The 12,449-nt window shown below is 52.0% G+C and overlaps 1 long non-coding RNA gene across 1 annotated transcript; it reads right to left on the reverse strand.

Moving 5' to 3' along the window:
- Nucleotides 1–2,320: 2,320 nt before the first annotated feature.
- LOC309834149 lies at nucleotides 2,321–10,652 on the reverse strand. The gene is made up of 4 exons (XR_014297840.1): nucleotides 10,632–10,652; nucleotides 8,620–8,745; nucleotides 7,391–7,465; nucleotides 2,321–2,558 (listed from the first exon to the last, which is right to left on the reverse strand). It is a non-coding gene; the product is annotated as an uncharacterized lncRNA (long non-coding RNA).
- Between the last annotated feature and the right edge of the window lie 1,797 nt (nucleotides 10,653–12,449).

Consider the following 12,449-nt stretch of genomic DNA (forward strand, 5'->3'; position numbering starts at 1 on the left):
GCCTTTCTCACCTTCTGAGATGGCCCACACTCTGTCTGTGTTTCTCTCTAAATAAATCCACTTTAAAAAATTATTTATTTATTTATTTATTTATTTATTTTGTGGCCGCACTGGGTCTTCGTTGCCGCACACGGGCTTTCTCCAGTTGCAGTGAGCAGGTGCTACTCTTTGTTGCGGTGCACAGGCTTCTCATTGTGGTGGCTTCTCTCATTGTGGAGCACAGGTTCTAGGCACACAGGCTTCAGTAGTTGTGGTATGTGGGCTCAGTAGTTGTGGCTTGTGGGCTCTAGAGCGCAGGCTCAGTAGTTGTGGTGCACGGGCCTGGTTGCTCCACGGCTCGTGGGATCTTCCCGGACTAGGGCTCAAACCTGTGTCCATTGGCAGACTCTTAACCACTGTGCCACCAGGGAAGTCCCAATAAATCCACTTCTTACCTATTGCTTTGCCTCTCACTGAATTCTTTCTGCGATGAGACATCAAGAACCTGAGCTTCATTAAGTCCTGAAACCAGGTGTGTGATCTCAGTTGGAAGACTCAGGGTTTTGGTGGGTTTGAGTCCCGGCCACGTGGGTTCAAGTCCCAATCTGAGGTGGACGGTTTCACGTGGGGTGGGCAGGGGCTGTGGAAACCAGCCAGGACTCAGATTCTGACAGACCATGCAACCTTGCCTTCTGCCTCTCCAGGTAAGTGTGCACTCAGGGACGGAACATGGGCATACACCTGCTGGACCCCAGCCTTCCACCCCTCCACCATGAGCTGATCCTGAAAGCTGCTGTTCTTGGCCCTTTGCAACAGAAGTAAAAATGCCCTTGGGAGAGGTCTGTGCCCCCCAGGGCTCCACCTGCAGACCCTCCTGCCCCCTCACGGTGCACAGCAGCTGACTACTCCAGGCCTCTGCAGAGAAGGGACCCGACTTCCCTGGATGAACTGGGCTGACTGTGGGCAGCCCTTGGTCAGACCTGGCTCAGATCATGGCTCTGCCACTGTGTGACTTAGAGCAGGTCACCCCACCTCCCTGAGCCTCTGTTCCCTCATCTGCAGAGTGAGTATAATTGCACCTTTCTCCCAGGACTGTTAGGAAAACCTAGTGGGTCCCTTGAAATCAGAATCTCATTTCTGCCCCCACAAGGTCAATCCCACCAGCCTCTGAGCAAACACATATGCACGCACATGTGCACACACACCAGGCATGTATGTATGCAGCCACAGAATGCATCTAGAATGCATTCCCCCCTTTGGTTCCCCAATCCTCCCCATCCTCCAGGAGCCCAGCTCAGATCCTCCTTCTTCAGGGTGTCTCAAGACTAGCTAGAGCACTGGCTTTTCTGGAGGATCCTACTCACAGCCCACCCTCTCCCCATTCTGCACTCTCAAACCTTGAATGGGCCTCCACGATCCATGTGTCACCTTATCCCTTCATTAGTTATACTTATATACATAATTTATCCAGTCATACAAGAAACATGTAATAAGACCCTACAGTGTGCCAGCACTGTACTAAGTCATGGGGATCCAACACGAATGAGATTTGATTCCTGCCCTTAGGAGCTCTTGGTGTAGAAGGAGAGACATCTGTTTCACCTTGACCTCTAACCCTCAACCGCCGAGCAAAGATCAATCTAGAAGGGCCTTTTGGTGGTGGATTCTGGGCTGTCACAGGAAGATGATCCCACAGCACCTGGGGGCCTCCCCTCCTTTGCACTGGTTCCAGCAACTTCCAGGCTGGTGTCTTAGGGAACTGGCGGAGGCACGGCCACCTCTCTCTCTCCCTGGGAGCGCTAATCACAACTCATCTGCTGCTCTGGGGCATGATTACCTGTCAAGGTTCATTTGAGTCTGTGGTCTCCCAGAGACTCTCCCATCCCCCACCAGGCGGTCCGAGGAGCTGCTCCGGATGTTAAGGGAGTGAAATTACTTCTCTCCCACCTCCTTGTTTGATGTAGCAGGGGGGCACTGGGACACCTCAGTCCTGTCAGATCTGACAGTGGAACTGCCACGGTCAGACCAGCCGTGGGAGGTGAACAGTGAGGAGTCCAGGAAATCATGGAGATTGTCTGCCACGCAGCCCTTCTCAAATCAGACTGGCTCAGTGAGTGATTTCAGACTCTGCAAATTGCATCTTGAGCTCTTCTTGCCCTGACTCGCAGCAGGCCTGTCACTGTGCTTCTCTCAGACTTCAGCTCCTACAGCTCTCTCCAAGACCATCACCACTAGAGACTGGTCTGGGCTTGAATATCCAGGTGGTAACTGGTGTGCCACTGCCAGCAGGTTAATGGTGGTGCAGGAAAATGGGAATAATAATTGTTTTAATTGGGTCCATTCCATTTCTGTTACAAGAAACACACATCCAAACTGGTTTAAACTTAAAGTTCAAAAAAAAAAAAAAAGGAATTTATAAGCTCATGCAACTGAGCAGTTTAAGGGAATTCAGGTATAGCTGGATCAAGGTGCTCAGCTAAGGTTGTCAGGCATCCATTACATCCAATCTTTTGGCTCTGCTTTCCTCTGAGTAGGCTTCATTCCCAGATAGCCCCTCTCCTCCTGGAGGTTCCCAGCAGCTTCAGGAGAAAAGAGCACTCTGCTTACTCAGTATTCCCACAGAGTCCCCGGATGGAGTCTCATTAGTCAAAGCTGAGTCATGTGTCTACCCTTGAACCAATTACTGTGGCCTGGTTCCCATGTTGACCATGACTCTGCACTCTGCACATTTGCACGTGCTGTTGCTGTCACCTGGAGTGCCCTTCTCCTTCATCTTCCCATCTGCATCTCCTAATCACCAAAACCAAGGTCAGCCCCCCTCCTCATGGATGCTTGCCCCACCCCATCCCCCAATCTGCTTCGGGCTCCCCTGCTCTGAGTCCCTGTTGCGTTCTCTCTTGGCATGTATCATGTGATCATTATGGATTTATGTGCTGATTCTCATTTCACTGTAAATGTGATGAAATCGAAGGTAGGAGCTCAGTGTTGCCCACCACTGGCCCTCAGCACAGGCTCAGGTACACAGTAGGTGCTCAATAAATGTTTGCTGAAGGAGGAAATGGTTAGTGGGGTGTGCAGAGGTTCTGGCACATGTTCAGAAGGCAGAGGATTAGGGCTTGAACTGGTTAGTGGCTGGGGGGAGGGAGACTGAAACAAGACACATCCAGCGAGAAAGGTGAGGTCATCCCAGCCACTCCCTCCCTCTGCGAGCTCAGGCTCTGCTCCAGGAATCTGAGGACTGACTGACCGGTGAGGTGGCCCCACCTTGCTCAGCCTTGAACTCTCAGTCACCCACCTGCTATCCACACTTGAGTAGTCCATGAGATGTCAGCCTCAAAACTGGGTTACAATTCTCTTTTGCATCTGGAAGGGGAAAACAGAGCCACTCCTCACAGTGAAGAGAACTCTGGCAAGGACAAAATCTCTCCTGGGCACTTGGAGGAGGCCATGGTTTTGCTGAGCAGCCCTGGAGGGAGGGCGGCCAGAGCCCGGCTTCCTCAGCCTGCTCTTCCGCTTACGGCCGTGTGATCTTAGGCGAGGCATTGCCCTGTCTGTGGCTCAGTTTTCCCTTCTGACAAGTGGGGGTGACAACCTGCTGTATTAGTTTCCTAGCGTTGCTGTAACAAAGTGCCACAAACTGGGTGACTAAAAGCAACAGAAACTTATTGTCTCACAGTTCTGGAGGCTAGAGGTCCAAAATCAAGGTGTCAGCAAAGCCATGCTCCCCCCGAAGCCTCTGGGGAGCAGCCATCCTTGCCTCTTCCAGCTTCTGTAGCCTGGGCGTTCCTCAGCTTGTAGATGCCTCACTCCAGTCTATGCCTCCATCTTTACACGGCATTCACCCTGGGCATCTCTGTGTCCAAATTTCCCTCTTCTTACAAGGACATCAGTCCTGTTGGATTAAGCCTACCCTAATGACCTCATCTTAATCTGATTACGTCTGTAAAGACCCTATTTCCAAATAAGTCTCATTCATAGGTACTGGGCTTAGGGCTTCCCTCTACCTTTTTGAGGGACACAAACCCATAATACCACTTATCTGGATTTTTGAGATAATTAGGAAATGAATGTGAGAGCATAGCACAATTGTGGGCCACTGATAAGATGAGGAGCCTGGACTGGCGACTGTTCTGGGGTCCCTGCCGGGCCCATGACTCTGTGCCCTTTGATTTCCTGCTTCCTGCAGCCTCCTGAGAAGGGGGCCCTGGTCACTCAGAAACGTTAGCACTGCTCAGGTGAGGAGATGTGATACATTGGCCGTGTCTCCTGATTCTCCTGCTGTCACGCTTAATGCATGCTCCAAGCCTGGCCACTCAGTCACTGTCATGGAACATTCCAGAGCTAGCACCTGGGTCCTTCCCGCTAATGAGGCTCTTCTCGGAGACTCAGTCCTCACCCCAATCTTGTTTCTCTTTGCCCTTTCTGTCACATCCAGGAAAAAGGTGGTGTTCGTCTGTCAGCCAGAGGAAAACTGGTGCCTTGCTGAGGTGACATTCTCTAGGGGCTGTCTTTCTGGTGTGGCTCTTTCTGAGGGAATCATAACCGTGGTCATCGTGTGGTGCCTTCCCCATCCATGTGGCTGTGTGTGGCATGAGCTGCAGCAGCTTCTTGATTCATAGATTTAGGAAATGCATTGAATTCCTTGAGAAAGATGAAGTCAAGTCAGCCTCTGAGATGAAAACTATAGGTGATTGATCATATGGGTAATTCAGTGTAATAAGCTTTGAAAAATAATGGAGCTTGTGCTCAAGATAGGAGACTCTAAGTATTCCTGTATTTCCCAGGATCCTCTGCAGTTAGGTTGTCACCATGTGACAAGTTCTGGCCAATGGACTGAGAGCAGAAGTAATATACTTGTTCCCGGATTGAGGTAGTTAAGAGTGGGTGTGATGCCTACATTCCTCTCTTCCTTTGCAGTGGTGACCACAGGGTCCCAGATGGGAGAGACAGACCTTGTCTACATTGTCCATTTCTGGTCCCAGTACATAGAAAAGTAGGAGGTACATAGAAGGTATTCAATAAATCCAGGATGCATGAGCAGATGAAGGAATGCATGAAATACTGAAGTTTCTACATAAATTTCCAATTTCTCTTCATTAAGCAATTGAAAGAAAAACCTTCATCCAGGTGTGGCTTGAAAACATCTTCTGCCTTTCTCTGTCTTGCCTGGTCCAAGTTCCATGGACACTTTCCTGGAGAGTCCTGCTCCCCTGCTCCCACTCTTATGTCTCCTGAGTTTGTTTCCTTGAATCCTCCTCACGTGGGCTTTCACAAAAGCAAAGTTTTTAAATTCCAGTGAGGTTCAACTTAATCAATGTTTTCTTTTGATGGTTCACACTTTTGGTGTCAAGTCTAAGAATTCTTTGCCTAGCCTTAGATCATGAAGACTTTCTCCTAAAAGTTCTTCTAAAAGTTTTATGTCTTACTTTTATGTATATGATCCATTTTGAGTTCTGTATGAAATGTATCAAGGTTAATTTTGTTGTTTATAGATGTGCAATTGCTGCAGGTCTGCTTGTTGAGTGGGCTATCCTTCCTCCATGGAATTGCTTTTGTACTTTTGTCAAAAATCAATTGAGCACATTTGGGTGGGTCTATTTCTGGGTTCTCTTTTCTGTTCCATTGATCTATGTGTCTATCCCTCTACCACAACCTAAGTGCCTTGATTAATGTAGCTGTGTAGTACACCTTAATGTTACGTAGAGTGATTCCTCCCATTTTCTTCCTTGTCAAGATTGTTTTAGCTGTTCTAGGGTCTGTGTTTTTCTATATAAATTTTAGAATAAGCTTTCTATGTTTACAAAAAGCCTTGCTAGGATTTTGATAACAACTGTGGTAAACCTGTGTATCAGTTTGGTGAGAACTGATATCTTTACTATGTTGAGTATTCAAATCCATGAGCACAGTCCGTTTCTCCATTTATGTATTTAGGTCTTCTAAAATTTCTTTTATCAGTAATTTATAATTTTCAGGATACAGATTCAGGACACGTTTTGTTAAGTGCATAGCTAAATGTTTCACTTTCTTTGATACAACGGTAAATAGTATTGTATTTTTAATTTTTGTGTCTGCGTGTTTTGTTAGCTCATAGAAATATAATTGGTTTTTGTGCATTGATTTTGTATCCCAAGACCTTGCTGAACACACTTAGTTCTGGGAGGTATTTTGCAGATTCCTTCGAATTTTCTACACAGGAAACTTGTCATATGCAAATAGAGATAGTTTTATTTCTTCTTCTCCAAACTGTATGTCTTTTATTTCTTTTTCTTACCTTATTGCAGTGGATATAAATTTCAGTACTTTGTTAAATAGGAGAGAGAAGAGCAGACATCCTTGCCTTGTTCCTAATCTTGGTCAGAAAGCATTCAGTGTTTCACCATTAAGTAAGTTAGATGTAGGTGTTGCACAGATATTCTTTATTTTCTTAAAGAGACTGCATATCCCTGATGTGGTGGTAAAATTAACTCAGCATTATTTACTGAACACCTCCTATGTGCTGGGCACTGTGCTGGGGCTGGACTTAGTGATAAAGACATGTGTCATGGTTCCTGCCTTTGGGGAGTGGAAGTTCTAGAAACAGAGTTCTCAGCTGCTTTGTCAGTGGCGTCTTAAGCTCTCAGCCCTTCTGATAATAATGCTGGGGCTTTAGGGGGCCTCATAGAGGCATCTGCTGCCCTGATTCTAAAGCCACCAGAGGATCCAGGGCATGGTGGATGGAGAAGTGGTCTCCCCTTTATCACTGATAAAGCTGCTGCTGGAGGATGGGGCTCATACCTGCGAGCCTGTGGACCCCTACTGCAAGCTCCAGGATTACACGGTGTTCACCCCACACCATCAGAGGCACCACTGGACCCCCAAAGGCTTCCTCAAGGTCCAGGTTTTGGGGCCCATTGCTATAAAACCTCCGGCAGTGGGAAAGCAGGGCAGATGGCAAACTCCCCGAAGACAGCCAGGCTCCCAAAGAGACAGCAAGAAGGGTTGGGCCCTGTGAATTGGTCCTGCTCCTCCTCAGACTCCCCAGCTCTGTGGGAAGGGGAGGCCAGAGCGTCTGTGGGACACCCCTCCCGGAGGACACTAGGAGTGGGAGGAAGCCTCCTCCCAGCTCTAAATAATGAAATAATAGGAGGACCACTCATGGAACATCGCTCTGTGCTAAGCAGGGTGGTCATCATCTTACAGAGGAAGAAATAGGAGAACAGAGGTTTAGAAAAATCAACTCACTTCCCAGGGGTTTGGAGGTGAGAATTGGAAAGTGGACCCAGGTATGACCCTCAGTCCTCGATCTTCACTGCCCCCCACAGTGACCACACCAGGTTCCGGACCCTGCTGGCCTCTCTCCCAGCCTCCTGGGGCTCATTTGATGCTGACCAGCTCTGAGAGCAGAAAGTGCTTCTTCCTTTTGAATTCCTACCTGACTCCTGGAAGATTCTGTCAGTTGGTCCTTGTTTTGCCTTCCAGAGCCTCACAGTGAGTTTAATCTCAGTAACTGCAGAATACATTTAATAAACTCCATTAAAGTGTGTAATCTCATAGACAGGATGCAGAATTTCTGTGCTTCAGACTTTTTTTTTTCATAATTACTAGCACCATGTAAATTGCGGGGATTACAGACTCCACTGGAGACAGAGATGAACTGTGTCACCAAGAAAGTACAAATGAACTGTAACTCCCGCACAATAAGGTGGGCTTCAATTTGCATTGAATTAGGAGGCAGGTTCGTGCCCATTAACTCATGGGGACCAACAGTGACCTTTGAGGGTTTGTTTAGGAAATGGGGAAGGTGGGGAGGTGGAGGGGGTGGGGTGGTGATTTGGTGGCAGCTCATTCAAAAAAATGATCTGTTAAATCTGAAAGGAACAATGGAGAGCTAGGCTAATCCCAGTTTCCAGGTGGGACAACATTCCTCTACCACAGTCACCCTTCCCCCCACCTCCCACCCCCAGGGAGGAGGGGACCTGCCCTACAACCGTAGCTGGTCCACGGGAGACCTAGGACTAGGACACGGGCCTCCAGTACGCCGCCCAGTGGCCCCAACACACCAAGGAATCCTGGTTCCCCTCAACTTTGGTGATAAAAATGGCCACCAGATGGTCATCAGGTGATCAAGAAACACCCGTGTTGGCCAAAGAAGAGCCTGTCTTCAGTTTGGATCCTATCATCTTCAGTTTGGATCCTATCATTAAACATCTGCCCTGTGCTATGTGCTGGGTCAGGGGTTTTCTCATGTGATCCCCTCAACAGCCCTATGGGATACCGATCTCCATTTTACAGATGGGAAAACTGAGGCTCAGAGTGATAAAGATGCTTGTCCAAGGCCACCCTGTTAGTCATTCATAAGACTGGAATTCAAACTCAGGACTCTCTGACTCCACTACCAACATTTTATGTAGCTGGAGTTTCTCGTGCTGGTCAGGCAAACAGGTTCATCTCACAAAACAATGCCAGTTGGTTGGTTGTATCTGCTTGATATGTTGCCTTGGAAAGGAGTTTGGGGCTGAATTCAAGGTCAGAAAGAAAGAGTGCTGGGATGGATGCCACGGCAGTACAGAGGTAGGACGTGAGTGCCTGCATTTGCCATTCATGCTGAAACCTCACACATGCCAAAACCTACTGGGTCACATGTCAGGTGGGACAGGGTACCTGTGAGTGCTGCCTGCTCTTGCCTGTGATGGCCGTGCAGTCCTCTTCTACTCTCAGGCTCTGGGTCCCCCCGTTCTCTGCTCCATGGGGACACCGCCTTGCCATGTCCCTGGGTTAGCACTGGGACTGAAAGAGATCAGGGGTGAGAAAGCACTTCATATCTAGATGAAAATGATGGAGGAGTGTCACAACTCCCCTCTCTCTAAACAGATGGAAGACAGCACGTAAAGAAACACAGGGAGGGGAGGGTTTGTTTTCATTATTGTTTCCACCAGTCATCAGCCACAACTCCATCCATAAACTGAAGCATTTCTGCCAGGTATTGTGAAATCTAGACCCGAGCAAATGAGGAAACTGAGAACCCACATAAACTTCCTCAAACCAGTTTCCTTAACGTTCAATATCCCAGACGTGAATGGCTTATCCCAAAACCCTTTGCTTGAAGTTCTGACACCCAGAAAGACCCCCCAGCGAAGTGGCGAGCACCTCCAAGGGGAGTCATCCCACCTTGGGGGGCAAGTAAGCTGGGTATGTATCCTCCAACCCGTCGTGGCTGAAGGCTGCTCCCAGCTCATGAATGCCCTGGCACTCCCAGCCGGCCCTCGTGTGGAGGCTACCACCCATGCTCACAGCCACGCCCACCAGCATGCTCTGCAGTGTGAGAGCCAAGGGGATGTGGGCGAGGCACCAACCACATCTGCACAAAGTGGGATGATGGAGGGGGAGGGGGCCTCTCTCTCCTTCCCAGTCCAGACTCATCTCTCTCACCCCCTTCCTAGCCATCCACGCCCCACAGTAGAGGACACATTGCTAATCGGGTTCATTGTCAGCTCTGAGTGGGCATGGGCGCTGGCGTCAAGGTCACACATCCCCTCCCTCACAGCCTTCTCTTCCACTTCCTGTCCCTGCCTGTGATGCATCATGAGCAGAGCAGGGCCACCGTCCGGGCAGGAGGGGGTCCCTCAAGTCAAGACACAGAGCAACCCAGACACAGAGATAACAAGGCTGTGTGACAACAGAGGCACAGATTGGAGTGATGCAGCGACAGCCAAGAAATGCCGAGGATCAACAGACACCACCAGAAGTCAGCAGGACTCAAGGATCAACAGACACCACCAGAAGTCAGCAAGAGTCAAGGACCAAGGATCAACAGACACCACCAGAAGTCAGCAGGAGTCGAGGATCAACAGACACCACCAGAAGTCAGCAGGAGTCAAGGATCAACAGACACCACCAGAAGTCAGCAAGAGTCAAGGACCAAGGATCAACAGACACCACCAGAAGTCAGCAGAAGTCAAGGATCAACAGACACCACCAGAAGTCAGCAAGAGCCAAGGAAGGGTTCTTCCTGAAATCTCAGAGGGAGCGTGGTCCTGCTAACACCTTGATCTTGGACTTCCGGGCTCCAGAACTGTGAGACAATAAATTTCTATTGTTTTAAGTTAAAAAAAAAGAAAAAGAAAAAACACAGAGCAGAGGGTAACACGCTTACAAGAGACTGGTCTCTTTGGTGGACGTGGCAAAACATGGTGGCACTGTCAATGATGTCACCAGCATAGCCCTGGCGTGGGGAAGACTTGGTGGCCTTTGAGGCTCTGGATACTTTCAAGTGGACTCTTGTAAATTCCACAGTGACGCAAGCCCCAGCGCATGAAGAAGCAGCGCTCGGAGCCCGTGACCTTGGCAGGTGGGCAGCCGCCCCTTCACTGCGGAGCTCATGGCTGCACGGCCGTCCCACCCAGCTGGAGGGCCTGGGGGTCCTCAGGGCGAGGTGACCCTGCGCGTGCCCCTCCCTACACTGGGCGCCCCCCAACACCACGCCCTCGTTTCCTCTCCACCCGCAGGTCAGGTCGGGGCTCTGGGTCCGCGGCCGTCAGCGCAAACCTGGAGGAGCCTCGGGGAGGGAACTGCGGCCGCGCCTTTCTTCCTCTTCCTTCTGCCGCCTCAGCCACCTTGTCCCCGGCCACACATCAGGCGAGCTCTCCGGGCTCAAAATTTCAAAGGCCTTTTACCTTTTCTAGGTCAGGATTTTCTTGCTTTTAGCCAAAGGCCACTGCAGAATTTACAGAACGAGGAGCCAGCGCAACACGGTCTTCGGAGGACGGAGCTCGCGGGGCTGACGGGCGGCTCCCCCCCGCCCCGGTCTCTGCCCGCTCCTCCCGCAGCGGCGCCCCCGGCGGCGGACACAGCCGCATCGGGCGGGGCTGTGATTCCTCTCTCCCGCGCGGGCTGAGCCCGGGGCACCGTCACCGCGCAGGGGCTGCTGGGGGCCGCGGGCGGAGCCGGAGGTGCTGGACGGAGGGCAGCGCCGCGGGCGGGGGCTCGGGGTCCACCGCCTGCTCTGTCCCCTGAGTGGCCGCGTGCCTTGTGGCCGGGAGGCACACCGCTCCGGGCCTCACGTCCCAGCCAGGACAGGGGGCAGAAGCACACCCCGTGCGGCTGTGGCCAGGGTTCAGTGAGGCGATGCAGATGAGGTCCGTGTGCCTGGCTTCCAGAACTTTCCATGAGACCCCAATCGCCTGGTGACGGAAAGTTAGGAAGCCGATAGTAATTTTGTCTCTCTCTCACTGAACCGCGAACCTGGACCCTGAGGTGAGGTCCGGGAACTGTACCGGGAGAAAGGAGAGCCGCGGCTCCGCCCTGACTGACCGGGGCTCCCGCGGGTCGGCGGGGCTCCCGTGGCCGGATCGAGGCCCGGCCTGGCCAGCGGGGGCTGCGGCCGCCGCAGCGGAGCACTGCTGGGTCGGCTGAGTCACAAACGCCCGAGCGCTTCCCGATTTCTTCCTGGGGCCGCAGGACTCTGAAGCTGAGGCCGGGGCCCCTCAGTCCTCCTGGGGGGCCGGTGTGAGCGAGTCAGCAGGGCCCTCCCCACCCAGGAAGCTGCCCCTATCAGGGTCCTCAGCCCAAGGATGGGGTCCAGGGGGAGGAGCGGGGCGGGGGTGGAGCCGGGGGCAGAGACTGGACGAGTCATTCCTCCCTGAGCCTCGCCTGACACCCCGGAGAAGGGCGGTGGTGGTTTGGGCCGCAGGGCTGCTGGGGGGCGGCCTGAGTCACGTGGGCAGAGGTCAGCGGGGGGCTGGCACCACCGGGAGAGCCTGGGCGTGGTGGGAAAGGGGTGCGCTAACTGGGACAGCCGTTCCCAGAGGTTGGAGCGCGCAGACTCACCCCCGGAGGTGTTTAAATACAGACTCCCTGACCCCACCCCATCCCAGAGGTCCTGGTGCCTGGGTCTGGGGAGGGTCCGGGGAATCTGCATGTTCACAAGCCCCTCCTCCATTCGGGAGGCTACCGAACACACTTTGGGGACTCTGAGGTGTCTTCTCGGGGCTTGGGCAGGAACTGGAGGACACTGAGTGGGCCAGGCGTCCGGCAGGTGACGGATGAAGGTGGCAGGGGGCAGGGGTGACCCAGGGCAAATCACTGCCCCTCTGAATCTCGGTTTCCTGATTTAAGAAATCAGAGGGGGGCTTCCCTGGTGGCGCAGTGGTTGAGAGTCCGCCTGCCGATGCAGGGGACACGGGTTTGTGCCCCGGTCCGGGAGGATCCCACATGCCGCAGAGCGGCTGGGCCCGTGAGCCATGGCCGCTGAGCCTGCGCATCCGGAGCCTGTGCTCCACAACGGGAGAGGCCACAACAGTGAAAGGCCCGCGTACAGCAAAAAAAAAAAAAAAAAAAGAAATCAGAGGTAATGCTAACCGTCCCTCAGGGGATGGCGTGAGGATTGCACTTAGACCCACCCCTGAGTCTGTGCTCAGTAAACGTCTCTGTTGCCGCTCTCTGTAAATGCCCTCCCTGTCAGCTGGGCACAGGCCGCCTGCCCAGAGGTCAGC

The sequence above is a fragment of the Grampus griseus genome (genome assembly GCF_964374135.1).
Source record: "Grampus griseus genome assembly, chromosome: 1".
Classification (NCBI taxonomy): domain Eukaryota; kingdom Metazoa; phylum Chordata; class Mammalia; order Artiodactyla; family Delphinidae; genus Grampus; species Grampus griseus.